At 42.5% G+C, this 16,201-nt stretch overlaps 1 protein-coding gene and 1 non-coding gene across 13 annotated transcripts in view; one reads left to right on the top strand and one right to left on the bottom strand.

Moving 5' to 3' along the window:
- CDK14 (cyclin dependent kinase 14) overlaps positions 1–16,201 on the bottom strand; it is a 678,396-nt gene that overhangs the window by 69,874 nt on the left and 592,321 nt on the right. The gene's annotated exons all lie outside the window — the stretch shown is intronic.
- On the top strand, positions 13,852–13,923 carry TRNAC-ACA (transfer RNA cysteine (anticodon ACA)). Its single transcript has one exon. It is a non-coding gene; the product is annotated as a tRNA-Cys (tRNA).

Genomic DNA, 16,201 nt, shown 5'->3' with positions numbered 1-16,201 from the left:
GGCTGGGGGCACTGCAGTTCTCGCAGATCTAATTTTATCTCCAGAGGTAGTCCAAGTTCCTCTAGACATCAGCAACTAAATGACTGCATAGGCTTGGACTGACTGTGATCGAAACATCTAAAATGAAGCAGGCTTGTCAGAAATCAGACCAATGGTGAGTGCAGTGGGATGACACGGGACTCATTTACATTTCCAGCACACTGTTGCCTAGGGCTATGAATGCAGCTCCCTCTCAGCTGTGGGACATTGGGCTTCAAGTTTTATTTATTTTTTATTGGAGTATAATTGCTTTACAATGTTGGGTTACTTTCTGCTGTACAAAGAAGCGAGTCAGCCGTATGTATACATGTATCCCCTCCCTTGTGGCCCTCCCTCCCCACTCTTCTCCATCCCACCCCTCTAGGTCATCATAGAGCACAGAGCTGAGCTCCCTGTGGTTCAAAGCAGCTTCCCATTAGGCTTCAAGCTCTAGCCCAGATGCTATCTTCTCCATGAAGCATCCCCTGACTCAATGAGGTCTGCCCCTTCTCTTTTGATTGCATTTTTTTTTAGGCCTGTATAATAGTATTCACGCTTTACTCTGAGTTAATCATCTGTATCTCATGCCATTTACTGCCTTGTAAACTGCTTGACAATGGTGACCATTGTAATGGACTGAACGTGCCCCCCCAAATTCATGTTGAACCCTTCATTCCCAACACGGGGCCTTTGGTCGATCAATTAGGTTTAGATGAATTCATGAGGGTGGGATCCCCATAACAGGATTCGTGTTTTTTCTTTTAATTTTATATACTTATTTTTTTTTAATGTTCGGCTCTGCTGGGTCTTTGTTGCTATGTGTGGGTTTGCTCTAGCTTTGGTGAGTGGGGGCTACTCTTGTTTCGGAGCATGGGCTCAGTAGGTGTGGGACATGGGTTCAGTTGCCTCATGGTATCTTCTTGGACCAGGGATGGAACCCATGTCCCCTGCATTGCAGGGCAGATTCTTAACCACAGGAGAACCAGTGAAGCCCCAGGATTAGTGTTCTTATACGAAGGGTCAGATATCCACTCCCCCACCCCCCACCATGCTATGTGACAACGCAGTGAGAAGGTGGCTGTCTGTAAGCCAGGAAGAGAGCCCTCATCAGGAGTCAAGCTAGTCATCGAAAGCCCCGAGTCACGGTATTTTGTTACGGGAGCCCGAGCTGACTAGCACCACCGTGTCCTGGTCTCTCTCCCAAAGCCATCTATGGGATTTGTTGGCATAAATGTTTGCCAGCTCTCTTCTGGTTCTCATTCATCTGGGCCCTTTACTTCCACGAATATCTTTCTTCCCTACAAACTTGCTAAACTCTTTTCATTTTGCTCCTGGTTCCCTGGAAACTATACGCAAACATAAACACATATAACAGTAAACCTGATTAATTGTTAAATAGTTAGAAAAGATTCTAAGGGCCAAGAGACTACTGAGCGAAATGAGCTAGTTACTTATACAAAGAAATATGTTCTTGCCAATTCTTCTTGCAACAAAGGCTCCTTTGGGCTATTTTCACATTTGTCATTTAGGACAGAGATATAGTTACAAGAAATATTTCATTTTTCTTTTCCCTCTACTGTAAGATAAACAACAGAAAAAAGATGAAGGTAAACAGCAACTGCTTCTCACCCTCCCTGGCAGGACACCTGTGAGAGAGAGCCAGGGACTGCAGCAAATTTCAGAACACAGCCTTTCCTAAAAAGGCAGCCTCTACTCAACCCTTGCCTGACACTGTGGTTAGAGAATGCCCAGAATGGCTCGTTCAGCCTTTTATTTATGTTTTTAGTGAGTTGTAGAAAAAGGAAGATTTTTATGTAAGATCTCTTGTTGTTGTTCAGTCGTTAAAAAATTCTCTGTTGTTGTTCAGTCGTTAAAAAATGTCTGACTCTTTGCGACCCCATGGACTGTAGCCCACCAGGCTGCTCTGTCCATGGGATTCTCCAGGCAAGAAAACTGGAGAGGGTTGTCATTTCCTTCTCCAGGGGGTCTTCCCGACCCAGGGATTGAACCCGAGTTTCCTGTTTCTCCTGCACTGGCACGTTACCACGTGACTACACTGCATTAATAAGCATGCACTGCAGGCAGATTCTTTACTGTCTGAGCCACCAGGGAAGCCCCTCTCACTTGGAATGGTTCTCAACAACCCCTACTGGGGCCACGAAACAAACAAATTTTCTTCCAGACTGCCCCCACTCTACCGTGTTCCTCACATTGCATATCCCCTGGATGTAACATGTTCAGTTCTCCTCTTGTGCTTTCTTGCTGACTTTCTAAAGAATATCTTGAATATCTCTTCTCAATTTCCCCAAATCCCTCTTCTTCATTCTCTTTAAAACTCATGCCAAACCAAGTCCCAATATGCCCTTCCTCTGCTCATGATTATGTATGATCTGTACCAAGAAATGTGCTGCACTGTCAGAATTCTAGCTTTTCTTCATGTTAGGTAAAAGCTTCCCAGGTGGCTCAGTGGTAGAGAATTCACCTGCCCATACAAGAAACACAGGTTCAATCCCTGGGTCAGGAAGATCCCCTGGAGAAGGAAATGGGAACCCACCCCAGTATTATTGCCTGGAAAATCCCAAGGACAGAAGAGCCTGGATGGCCACAGTCCATGGGATTGCAAAAGAGTCTGACATGACTTCAAGACTAAACAACAGCAGCAAATGGAAAGACAAATGAAAAATGATTATCACAAAGAATTCAAGTCAATATGTCTTTTGTATCACAGTCTTCATGAAATTTGGGATTCATAACAGTTACTGAGTGCCTGTTATGAACCAAGCAAGCCATTATGCTAAATACATTATCATCCCATTTAATTTGTACAACAAGCTGACAACACAGACACTATTTCTAGTCCCGATTTACAGATGGAAAAACTTGGAGGCTTGGGAAGGTTAAGACTTAGCCTGGGTCACGGAACTGTTAAGTAGTGCAGTGTAGTCTCAAAGCCCAGATGGCTGACCCAAGTCAGGATCTTCATCCCTAGCCTACACAGCTTCTGTGAGTTAGAGAGAGCTGCCTGGACCAAGTGAAGTCCGCTGCTAACAGGACAGGTGTGAGTGCAATGAATGACTAACCAAATGTTCACCAACATAAGGTCCCACTCTTGGGTCTGTATGCAAATAGGCAGAACAGGACCTAAAATTAAATAAAAGAGCTCAACATGAGATCAAAGCTCTTAGGACAGTCTGCCCCTCTACAACGTCAAGGGCAGAAACAAGGACTAGCTAAGCCTATTGCAACTTCCCAAAGGAGGTTCTATAAGATGCCCCTTTAGCTTGTTTTCTTATTTAGTCTTGTTTTCTTACTACTTCCTTTTTCTTCTTCCCCTTCTGCAGGGGATCTTCCCAACCCAGGGACTGAACCCAGGTCTCCCGCATTGCAGGCGGATTCTTTACCAGCTGAGTCACAAAGGAAGCCCAAGAATACTGGAGTGGGTAGCCTATCCCTTCTACTCCAGTATTCTGGCCTAGAGAATTCCATGGACAGTCCCTGGGGTCACAAAGACTTGGACATGACCTAGCGACTTCCACTCTCACACTATTTATTTGTATTAAAGAAGCTGTCTTTCCCCAGGATGCTCACTTCTCTGAGGACCACGTGATGGAGCTGCAACCTCTTTCTCTCTCATGTTGCCATTGCTCACTTCTGCCTTTCATCCCTCCCTAAAGAACTGGATGGGGGAAGGGCCGGGAGGAGGACTCGCTGTTTTTCCTTTTTTAAAAATCATAAGGCTGCTTCAAGTCCATTCAGATTTAGTGTTGTCTTGGTTATATGCTAAGTCTCACAGTTTTCTATAGGATTAAGTAGGGAAACTGCATTTCAGTGTTAGAAAGACAGGGAAAAAAAAAATACCTCAAGCAAATGAGGGCTGGATGGCTTCTCAAGCCATCCTTCACACAGAACACCAAAATAATTCCTGATCCACTCCTGATGGTTACTGTACTTAGCTCTAAAAATCCCAAGAAGGGACCTGGGAAATCACTTATGCAAACTTCTGGCTGCTGCATCCTTTGTTTAAAAGATATTTTAGGTGGAAACAGAGTACAAAGCAGATTAAAGTGGAGCTGCTCTGATGGGGAGAGTGAGGGGCTTGGACTCCTTCCCAGTGGGCGCCTCCCTCCCTTGCCTCCCAAGAAAAATCTTGAAGGGGATCTGAGGAGCAGTCACTGGCTTGCAAACTTGTTTTGGGCACAACTCACTGTCAAAACATGTTTGACTAAGTAACTCAGTATAGGAGCAGTTACATACACACAAACACACACGTGTCACTAAGACAAAACTTGGATGAAAAATCTTTATTCTTACTACATGTGATCATCTTTAACAGTTTTCCTTCTCATCTAGACTATTCCATTTAAGAAACACATTTCCAGTCCATGAGATTGATATCATTGCCCCTGAGAGCAAGTTGAAGAACATGGCATTCAATGACTTCACCCTCAAAATAAATTCTAAAGATGATGAAACTTTAGCTCACATTTGCATGCCCTTCCTCTCCAAGAAACTGATGAAGAAAAGATGTGGCAAGTGGGCTTCCACGATGGTCCCGTAGTTAAGAATCTGCCTTGCAATGCAGGGGACTCTGGTTCAATCCCTGGTCAGGGAACTAAGATCCCAAACCCCTCAGGGCAACTAAGCCTGTGTGCCACAACTACTGAGCCTGTGTGCCTGCAGCCTGTGCCCCCAAACAAGGACTCCTCACCCCACAACTAGAGAAAACTCACATATAGCAATGAAGATCTGGCGCAGCCAAAAAAATAAATTAATAAATAAATAACATTTATAAAAAGAAGCGGTAAGTGGAGGCACTAAAACTTGGATTTCAGGCTGATTCACTCAATCTAAGGACAGATTTCCTTTGCAGGGAATTGGAATGCTGACCAAGAGAGATGTCTTTTTAACTTTTCTTATGACAAACCTTAGGACAAGTTAACTTCATTTCCACTGCATGGCCAGAGAAGCAGGCAAAGTCAGAATCCAGACACCTAAAACACGGAAAAGGAGCAAGAGTGTGTCTGTACTTGACTCCTTTTATGGACTTCTGGTTTACGCCCAAGGCACAGCTTTCTTTCAGTCCTTGGTTCCATAAACATCCTGTATCCTTGTAATCTCCCATTCCATTAAAAAGAAGAAGAAAGAATGGACAAGAAGACCTAGCACAGCCTCTTGACTTCTGAGATGGCCCACATTCTGTCTGTGGAGTAGGTATCTCTCTAAATAAAGCTACTTCTCTCATTGAAAGAAAGAAAGACGTCTAGCACAGTCATGATAGTAAGTTTGAAAATAAGTTGTCATTAGTATACATAAAATCTATTTATGCTACAAAAGTATCACCAACATAAAAACAAAAAACCCTTTAAAAGAAGAATATAGAAAATATTTTTGTTGAATTTAAAGAAAGTTAAAAAGAATGCAAATATACATATTTGCAGAAAGAGAACTCCCAATGTCAATTACTTTTCCACCCTTAGGACTGTCACTATGTCAATCTAGGGGCAGCCACAGGATTTCAAGGCATTATTGAATTTCTTCACTAACTTGAAAGATCAGTCTCAAACACCAACTATTTAAAGATGTGTCCCTTTCTATGTTTCATTTAAACAAGAGGTTGTAAGAAATACACCTTAAAATGAAAAATCTAGCCATGCCAACCTATAATAAGACTTCAAACATATGTACTTCCACACCAAATCCCAAAATGGGCTTTTATAAGTTTCTTTCTACAAAAATAAATAAAAGAAAGTAATAAAAAAAAAGATAAAGCCTTCATACAGAATTGCAGCAATTATATCCCCATAGCTACACTATAACCCAAAACTTTGCAAAGGCTTTGATTATTGAACCGTGGCTGAAGTGAATAATTTGCTTTTCACTAAGAAAACAAGCACATTCATTCTCACCACAATGGAGAGAGGCAGTTTTAATTAAACCTTATCAAAAGATGAATAAAGAATAAACTCAATACCCATTCCACAGAACTCTATTTTCATCTGTTTAGTTTAAGCTCGCCATGTTCATACAATAATAATCCACTGTCCAAGGAATGCTGGAGTTGTGTTAATGTTGGTAAAGATTTAATTAGCTCAATTATCTGGAGAGTATTGAATTGAGGCTCAGCACAGTACAAATTTCTTCAGGCTTTATACATACCTCTGATCAAAACACATGAAACTGAAATCTCAGTGAACAAAAGACCCTTACTTCGACAATTCTACTATTGAAACAGTTCCATACTTCATAATTTTATTACTCCAATTAAAAAAAACCCACAATGTAAGTCTTTAGAAGTAGAACTCATAAGTGAAGGCTTATCTTGGTATGACTGTGCGTGTGTGTGTGTGCGCGTGCCCACACAGTGCACACTCTTAACTTCCTGAATCTGTAAATATGTTCTTAGAAAGTTAATTAAATTTTCCTTTTAGATAAATATTAACACCCAAAATCCAGCCCTTGGAAAAAGTTTATCTTTTCAATGGAGCCTACATCCATTACCTTTCTCTCAGAAAATGAGGCATTTAAAAAGCATTGAAGGCGCTGTAACACAGACAACTGTTTCAATCTGTCAGACACCAGGGACAGACAGTAGGGTTCATTTCAGACAGCAGATCAGCCCCCAGTGGCCTGACCTTCCTGGTGGGAAAGAGAACACAGTGCTGTGCTTGACAAGCTCAGCAACAAAGAGGTATATTCAGGTCCTCCCAACTCAGACACGCTTCTCACAGGGCAAAATGCAAAGCAGGAGGCAGAAAAGCACCACTTCCAGCAAAGCAGAGTTTACTGAGATCAGACACCAGCATCTCAATCATAACAAAAAATTAAAGTGTGTAGGAAAGTGACAAGCACCACTGTATTCACTCATTTATAATAACTTCAGAAAGCTCTTATCTGGCCATCACCAGTGTCTTTGCTTCCAACCTCACCTGTGAACCATACTCACTGTCTTTTTCACATCCATGGAAATCCCCAAATATGACCTGATAAAGGTTTTCCTAATTATTCTACCAAGGAAGAAGGCAAACATTTTCTCTTAGAAGCCGGCTCATGTTCATTTCAAAGTAAGCTTTCTCTTTCTTTCTATAAGTCCCAGGTTTTGCCTTTATTTTGAAACTCAGGTGGACATTTCCTGGTCTTTTAGACTCTTAGACAAGCAGATTTTTCATTACTCATTTTATTTTGAATTTGTATGGTGTCTTCTATGCAGGTCTCCAAATGAGCCAAAAATCCAGCAAAGGGATAAGCAACAACAACAACAAAAATATCCTAAAGTAATATCCTTAATTAAAGAAAAATCTTAAGCTAAATTCACGTTATGTGTTATGTATTTTTACTGTTAAAAATACACATATTTCCCCCTAATCTCCAATGTCAACTTTTACAGTATATCCTGCTTGATCAACTATAAGCAATGTGTGAAAGTGAAAATGAAAGTCACTCAGTTGTGTCTGACTCTTTGCAACCCTGTATAGTCCATGGGATTCTCCAGGCCAGAATACTGGAGCGGTAGTCGTTCCCTTCTCCAGGGGATCTTCCCAGCCCAGGGATTGAACCCAAGTCTCCTGCATTGCAGGTGGATTCTTTACCAGCTGAGCCAACAGGGAATCCCAAGAATACTGGAGTGGGTAGCCTATTCCTTCTCCAGGGGATCTTCCCGACCCAGGAATCGAACCAGGGGCGATTTTTTTTTGAAGTTTTAAGCTCCATGTAGAAGATCATAAATTTGAAAGGCACTCACAACTGCCCACATTATCCTTATAAACAAATAAACTGCTATTTTTAAAAACTCCCATTTTGTATTTTGAGTACATACTTTCCTGAACTATAAGGATTATGGATGTTTATAAATATAGACCAACTAGTGAAGTTGAAATGAGTCCTGGTGTCTGACCCACAAATACTGTGATGATTTAACATGTAAGCAGGTACTACAGATACACACTCCTCAATACAGATGTGTAGACTATTAGAAAAACTTACAGTGAAGAATAGACCATTGCACACCATCTAGTTCTTCTTGGGTTAGCAAAGAAGGAATCTTTTGAAAACTGGAAACAGACCATAGTCATAAACTCATGTTGCCAGTGTTGACTTAAAAAATAACCACAACCTAAAAGCTGAGAGTTATATTTTATTTGGTGGGATTTTTCAGAACTTTAAGCCCAGGAGACAGCATTTCAAGTGACTCTGAGAAACTGCTCCAAGGAGGAGGTAGGGAGAGGAATCAATTTATATAGAAGTTTTGCAACAAAGTGCAGGTAGTCTAAACATCAAAAGAATATTGTTAATTAAAGAAAACCAGATATCCTAAGTTAAGGAATTTAGGGCTTTTCTACCTATAGGAAGATGCAGGAATCTGGGCTCACTGAAATAATTCCTTTGATGTGCACCTCACCTATCTGGGGCCAGTATTCTTTTTTTTTTTCACATCCTGAGCTTCCATGTAGCTCACCAGCTAACTGGAGGGAATGGCTGCAGTCTGATGGCTGCTAGAAGGCAGCTATTCTTCCCTTCCTGAGTTCCCTCAGGCTCACCAGCTCACCTTTTGTAGCATCTGCAATTGCTGATGATGGTGACATCTTTTGTTTACTGATGTGGCAGGAACTATTCCACGGCAGGAAATTCTCCATTTCTCACCAGATAAAACATAAGGTTGATTGAGTGGTGAGAAAATGCATTCTACTTAGTTGTCTAAATAACTTGTCTTAATTTCAAATATTTGAACTTCAGAACATTTTGAAAGGAAAAAAGGCAAAATGATGCATGGCAATAACAAGCTTTTTATCTGTCATATTTTTTTTTAAGCCATTTTTTTTTCCTGGTGATTGCATTAAAGCCTTCATTGAGTTTGCAAAAAAAAAAAAAGACACAAGTCTGGGTTGGTTTCACCTCGTCTGCTAGCCTGCAAACACTTTTACAGTGTGACTCACTCCGTGTGGCTCAAAAGGACATCCTCGGAACTTCAGAGTATTCTGTGCAAGAACAAAGGGTGCTGGGGTTCATTTTGCAACACGAGTCATTCTTACCACACAAATTCCCATCCTTTGTGCTGGCGAAGGGGGATACTCCGAGCCCTTTGGGTTTTGAAGATCTTTAGACATACAATAGTGTGCAAACAACCCTCGAGAACATAACTTTACAAGAACAACCTCAAGGCTGAGACCAAGCCTTTGAGAAAGGCCCCTTCAGCAGATCTCCTTCTGCTCTTCACCCCGAACAAAGGCTGCCTGACAATACTGAAATCTCTTTCTTTCTTTGGATTAAACTCCCTTTGCAGGAAAAGTATGCAAATGCTAGCCACGGGTCCCCAATCGCAGGCTACTCTCTGTCTGGCTCCCTGGCGGACCATCCACTGCCTGACACGGAGTCCAGCCTTCAGATTCAACATCTTTCACTGCTCTGACAGTCAGCTCCCAGGGCCTGCCATAGCCTCTAAAAGAGCCTCATTTAGTCGTAATTAACGATTCCTTGCATACTTCCTAAGGTATGGTAATTGTGCTAAAAGCCAACAAGTGAAGCATTCATTCTCCTTCTCTAGTAAATCTTTTTTTCGCCCTTCAACAGTCTTTTCTCCCTGTCTTCTTTTCACCTCACACCACCACAGCCTCCCAACCACACACACAACTTTTCTTCTTTCTACTGCTCGCTGGTAACATTTCAAGAAAAGAGATGGGATGAAGGTGAAAATTGGAAATTACAGGTATACAGTTCAAAAAGCAAAACTGACTGAATGCTGAAGGAGTGCATGAGAAGTCAAAGAAACTGAAAGAGAATTAAAAAGGAAACAGATTGTTTTGCTGACACAAGTGTTTATATATATAATATATGGCTTCCAAGGGCTTCCCTGGTGGCTCAGCTGGGAAAGAATCTGCCTGAAATGTGGGAGACCTGGGTTCTATCCCTGGGTTGGGAAGATCCCCTGGAGAACAGAAAGGATACCCACTCCAGTATTCTGGCCTGGAGAATTGCATGGACTCTACAGTCCACGGAGTGGCAAAGACTAGGAAAGGCAGCAACTAGTTACTAGTTTCTGCTGCTGCTGCTAAGTCACTTCAGTCGTGTCCGACTCTGTGCAACCCCATAGAAGGCAGCCCACCAGGCTTCTCCGTCCCTGGGATTCTCCAGGCAAGAACACTGGAGTGGGTTGCCATTTCCTTTTCCAATGCATAAAAGTGAAAAGTGAAAGTGAAGTCCCTCAGTCGCGTCCGACTCTTAGCGACCCCATGGACTATAGCCTACCAGGCTCCTCCATCCATGGAGTTTTCCAGGCAAGAGTACTGGAGTGGGTTGCCATCGCCTTCTCCGTTTCTACTACTACTACTACTACTAAGTCGCTTCAGTCATGTCCGACTCTGTGCGACCCCATAGACGGCAGCCCACCAGGCTCCGCCATCCCTGGGATTCTCCAGGCAAGAACACTGGAGTGGGTTGCCATTTCCTTCTCCAATGCATGAAAGTGAAAAGTGAAAGTGAAGTCGCTCGGTCGTGTCCGACTCTTCGCGACTCCATGGACTGCAGCCCTCCAGGCTCCTCCGTCCATGGGATTTTCCAGGCAAGAGTACTGGAGTGGGGTGCCATCGCCTTCTCCGTTTCTAGTCTCCTAGAAAGTATGAGACTGAGGGACTTCCACTTTCATGGCTTCCCAGGTGGGGCTAGTGGTAAAGAACCCGCCTGCCAATGCAGGAGACATAGGAAATGTGGGTTCAATCCCTGGGTCAGGAAGATCCCCTGGAGGAGGAAATGGCAGCAGGTATCTTTGCCTGGAGAATCCCATGGACAGAGGAGCCTGGCGGGCTACAGTCCACGGGGTTGCAAAGAGTCAGACACGACTGAAGTGCCTAAGCACAGGCGTGCGTGCGCGTGTGCACTCAGTCGTGTCTGAGTCTTATTATTAGAGTATATAATAAATAATATTATTTATTTTAAATGACCACATAATAAACTGGTTTCAGGCCCCAAATATGTTGTGTATACACACAATATGAAAACCCTACAAATGTATTTTTGGACACACATTTTTTTTTTCCCTCAAAATTTATTTTCACCCAGCAGTGCAAATAAAAGGTACAAATACAAGGTAACGATTTTGTCTCACCAGCTCTCTTCTTTATCCTTCAGTTGCAGACAAGAGCAAGAGAAGGTCAAGAATCTTAAACTCTCACCTCTTGCAAATGGTTAAAGCCTTGGCAAGTGGCATGGACCTCTGAGGACTGTATTAATACTATGTTCTTGCAGGCAGACCAGCACAACTATGACCAGGAGCTGTTTTTCCTGCTCCCCCAGGGAAATGCCAGTTTAATGCATTTCCTTTGTCACTTTCCTTACACATACAGTGTATACATACACATAGAATTATCTTCTTTTTCCACTTACCACATGTATTTTTCCATGGTATTTGCCCGTTTATGACGGTCATTTTTAAGACTGCATAATATTCCATCCAGTTTGGTCTACCTAATAATTTCTTTGAAAAAATACTTTAAGTGGTCTATTCCAAAAAACTTATGTTCCATCTGTCTTATTTTAGCCATCTTAGCATTTTTTCTTTCTCATTATCATCATCATTCAAAAAATTTACTGAATTCCTAAATATGAGGTGGTTTTAAGAAATTTAAGACTCACTTTAAGATTTTCAAATAATTTACACTTTATTTGGCTTTAGGCACAAATGGGCATGAAAACTACTGTTAACTCTTATAGGAGCTTTAAGTTCATAAACATCAGTATGAATTTTCATAAAAACACATCTGCATACCTACACAGTGCTGAGCATATTACAAGTTATACCATGAGGATACTAAATTCTGAAACATTTCTTTCAACTTCAAATATGACTAAATTCTTAAATGTTTCTTTCAACTTCAAAAATGATCTTTAATTTTTATCCCTGGAAAATCAGTTATATCATTCTTTAGTTTTTGCATTTCCCCTAAGTGTTGTCAGTGTGTCAATATGTGGAATTTTACTTATTCACAAAAGTTAAATTAAGGGGATCATTATTCATTTTACAAAAAGTATGCTAACAAAGAAGGCATACTCTTTCAACTAAAATGATGACTTCATGCATAATTTTTCAAGAAACGCATTTATGTACGTGTTGAAAATGTATACTAAAGAGCCGTACTCTTCCCTGGTGGCTCGGTGGTGAAGAATCTGCCTGCTGATGCAGGAGATGTGGGTTTGATCCCTGGGTCGAGGGGAAGATCCTCTGGAGAAGGGAATGGCAACTCACTCCAGTATTCCCACCTGAAGAATCCTATGGACAGAGGAGCCTGGTGGGTTACAGCCCATGGGTCGAAAAGAGTCAGACACGACTGAGTCACTAAACAGCAACAACAGAACAGCACCAAGACAGTGGCTGCTCCAAAAAATACTTGTTGAAAGAACAGAAGATTATAGTATGGTGAGTCAGGTGAACATCCACTAATTCCATAACTGAATGGGCATAAATTATGCCAATATAGATTATATTGTCACCCTGCTTATTTAATTTATATGCAGAGTACATCATGAGAAACGCTGGGCTGGAAGAAGCACAAGCTGGAATCAGGATTGCGGGGAGAAATATCAATAGCCTCAGATATGCAGATGATACCACCCTTATGGCAGAAAGTGAAGAACTAAAGAACCTCTTGATGAAGGTGAAAGAGGAGAGTGAAAAAGTTGGCTTAAACCTCAACATTCAGAAAGCTAAGATCATGGCATCTGGTCCCATCACTTCATGGCAAATAGATGGGGAAACAGTGGAAATAGTGACAGATTTTATTTTCTTGGGCTCCAAAATCACTGCAGATGGTGATTGCAGCCATGAAATTAAAAGACACTCCTTGGAAGAAAAATTATAACCAACCTAGACAGCATACTGAAAAGCAGAGACATTACTTTGCTAACAAAGGTCTGTCTAGTCAAGGCTATGGTTTTTCCAGTGGTCATGTATGGATGTGAGAGTTGGACTATAAAGAAAGCTGAGCGCGAAAGAATGATGCTGGAGAAGACTCTTGAGAGTCCCTTGGACTGCAAGGAGATCCAACCAGTACATCCTAAAGGGAATCAGTCCTGAATATTCATTGGAAGGACTGAGGCTGAAGCTGAAACTCCAAACTTTGGTCACCTGATGCAAAAAACTGACTCATTGGAAAAGGGCCTGATGCTGGGAAAGATTGAAGGCTGGAGGAGAAGGGGACGACAGAGGCTGAGATGGTTGGATGGCATCACCAACTCAATGGACATGAGTTTGAGCAAACTCTGGGAGTTGGTGATAGACAGGGAGGCCTGGCGTGCTGCAGTCCATGGGGTCACAAAGAGTCAGACACGACTGAGCCACTGAACTGAACTTTTGTGCCATACTACATGATGGAGACAAAGTTATGAATTGAGGAAAAACCAGTAAGCAGATTCCTGGATTCTAGCTTTAGATGTCAGTGGGGAGGACACAAAAATAACAGCTAACTTCAATACAGAGGGGCTGAAACTCAAACTTTGTTCCCAACAAATGTAAATTAGCCATACATTTATTTGTGTTCACAAAAAGCATTTCATACTCTGCCGGATATCTTGCTAAACTCTCTCACTGATCCTGAGTCTGAGGCTGGAACATCTCAGGATTCTTAATTCAGACACTGTCCTTTCTGTCAGGGACTCCTCTCCTCATTTCTACCCATTTTCAGTCTGAGTCTTGAGAGTAATTTCTCTCTCTCCTGCTGAGAAAGCCCTGATCACTGGTCTTGAATTTCTTCCATCTGACTGAGAACTTGTGCCAGAACTCCTGTTTCTCTGATTTTACTTTCTGGATATTACACTGGCTTTAAGGTCTCACTTGCCTCTACCTAGGCTTCCCTGGTGGCTCAGATGGTAAAGCGTCTGCCTACAATGCAGGAGACCCGGGTTCGATCCCTGGGTCGGGAAGATCCTCTGGAGAAGGAAATGGCGACCCACTCCAGTACTCTTGCCTGGAAAATCCCATGGACGAAGGAGCCTGGTAGGCTACAGTCTATGGGGTCGCAAAGAGTTGGACACGACTGAGCGACTTCACTTTCATAGTGATCAAGGTCAACAGGACCAGTAAGAAGCCAGGTGGAGATCATGGTCTTCCTGACATGACGATGAAAGGAACACTTCACCTTGGTGATAATCTTCCCCGAAACTCATAACCCCAGACTAAACAAGAGAAACCATCACAAGGGACATTCCACACAACACCTGAACAATATACTCTGGAAAAGCATCAAGGACATGAGAAATGGAGGAAGAGTGAGAAATTACTGGAGACCAGAAGAGGCTAAGAGGACATGGAGACTAAATGCAATGTGGAACCCTAGATGGACTCCTAGGATGGAAGAAGGACATGCATGTGTGAAAACAGGTGAACTATAAATAACATTGTAGTTTAATTAACAGTATGGTATCTATGTTACTTTAGAAAGTTGTTAAATGTATCGTTGTTATTAAGATTATTAATTTGATTTTGTTACTAAAAAATTTATTTAGTTCTGGCTGTGCTGGGTCTTTGCTGCTGCTTGGGCTTTATCCAGTTACAGCGAGTGGGGGCTATTCTCCAGCTGTGGTGCATGGGCTTATCCTTGCGGTGGCTTCTCTTGTGGAGCTTGGGTTCCAGAGCAAGGGCTCAGTAGTTGTGGTGTAGGGGCTTAGGTGCCCCATGGCATGTGGGATCTTCCTGGATTAGGGATCAAACCCATGTCCCTTGCATTGGCAGGTGAACTCTTAACCACTGGGTCCCCAGGCAAGTCCAAGGTTATTAATTTTAGAAGTTAGGTGAAGGCTATAGCTCTCTGTACTGTCTTTACAGCTCCTCTATAAATCTAAAAATATTTCAAAATAGAGTTAACAAATATAACCCTAAACTGACTGCAAGTCATGCTGAGTTGTTGCTTTCAGTTCCAAACCCCATAATGTACTCAGATTTTCATGAGCTACCTCATGGTAGTTCAAAAAACTAAGATCATGGCATCCGGTTCCATCACTTCATGGCAAATAGATGAAGGGAAAAAATGGAGACAGTGGCAGATTTTATTTTCTTGGGCTTCAATATCACCATGGATGGTGACTGCAGCCATTAAATTAAAAGACGCTTGCTCCTTGGAAGAAAAGCAACAGCAACCCTAGACAGCATATTAAAAAGCAGAGACATAACTTTGCTGACAAAGGTCCATGTAGTCAAAGCTATGGTTTTTCCAGTAGTCATATACAGATTTGAGAGTTGGACCATAGAGAAGGCTAAGCACTGAAGAATGGATGCTTTTTAACTGTAGTGCTGGAGAAGACTCTTGAGAGTCTCTCGGACTGCAAGGAGATCCAACCAGTCAATCCTAAAGGAAATCAGTCCTGAATATTCACTGGTAGGACTGATGCTGAAGATGAAACTCCAGTAGTTTGGCCACCTGATGGGAAGAGCCAACTCATTGGAAAAGAACCTGATGCTGGGGAAGATTGAGGACGGGAGGAGAAGAGGGCAACAGAGAATGAGACGGTTGGATGGCATCACCGACTGGATATGAGTTTGAACAAACTCTGGGAGATTGTGGGCTTCCCTGGTGGCTCAGATGGTAAAGAATCTGCCTCCAGTGCAGAAGATCTGGGTTTGATCCCTGGTTGGGAAGATCCCCTGGAGAAGGGAATAGCTACCCACTCCAGTATTCTTGCCATGGAGAATTCCATAGACAGAGGAGCCTGGCAGTCTACCATCCATGGGGTCACTAACAGTCAGACACAACTGAGTGACTAACACTTTCACTCCCTTCTTTCACTTTCTGGGAGACTGTAAATGACGGGGATCCCTGGCGTGCTGCAGTCCAAGGGGTCATAAAGAGTCGGGCTTGACTTAGTGACTAAACTAAAACAACAACAAATAGGCAGGGAGGGAAAGACAGAGTCTGTTCTCCTGAAAGAAGTTGAATATACGCTGAATCTGCTCAGGTGGCTGTGCACAAAGTCCTCTTGAGTCGTATAAATGAGCCGTGTAAAATGGCCTGATGAGTTAGTATGGAGGATCAGAGCTCCTCTGTCATCTAAGGTCAAACCTAATGCATCTAAGGCAGGGGCAGAAGAGGCTGACAGAGGGTGAGATGGTTAGATGGCATCACCGACTTGACGGACATGAGTCTGAACAAGCTCTGGGAGTTGGTGATGGACAGGGAAGCCTGCCATGCTGCAGTTCATGGGGTTG

Source organism: Bos taurus, chromosome 4, assembly GCF_002263795.3.
Source record: "Bos taurus isolate L1 Dominette 01449 registration number 42190680 breed Hereford chromosome 4, ARS-UCD2.0, whole genome shotgun sequence".
In the NCBI taxonomy this organism is placed as follows: Eukaryota; Metazoa; Chordata; class Mammalia; order Artiodactyla; family Bovidae; genus Bos; species Bos taurus.
This window is presented reverse-complemented; position numbering and strand designations above follow the sequence as displayed.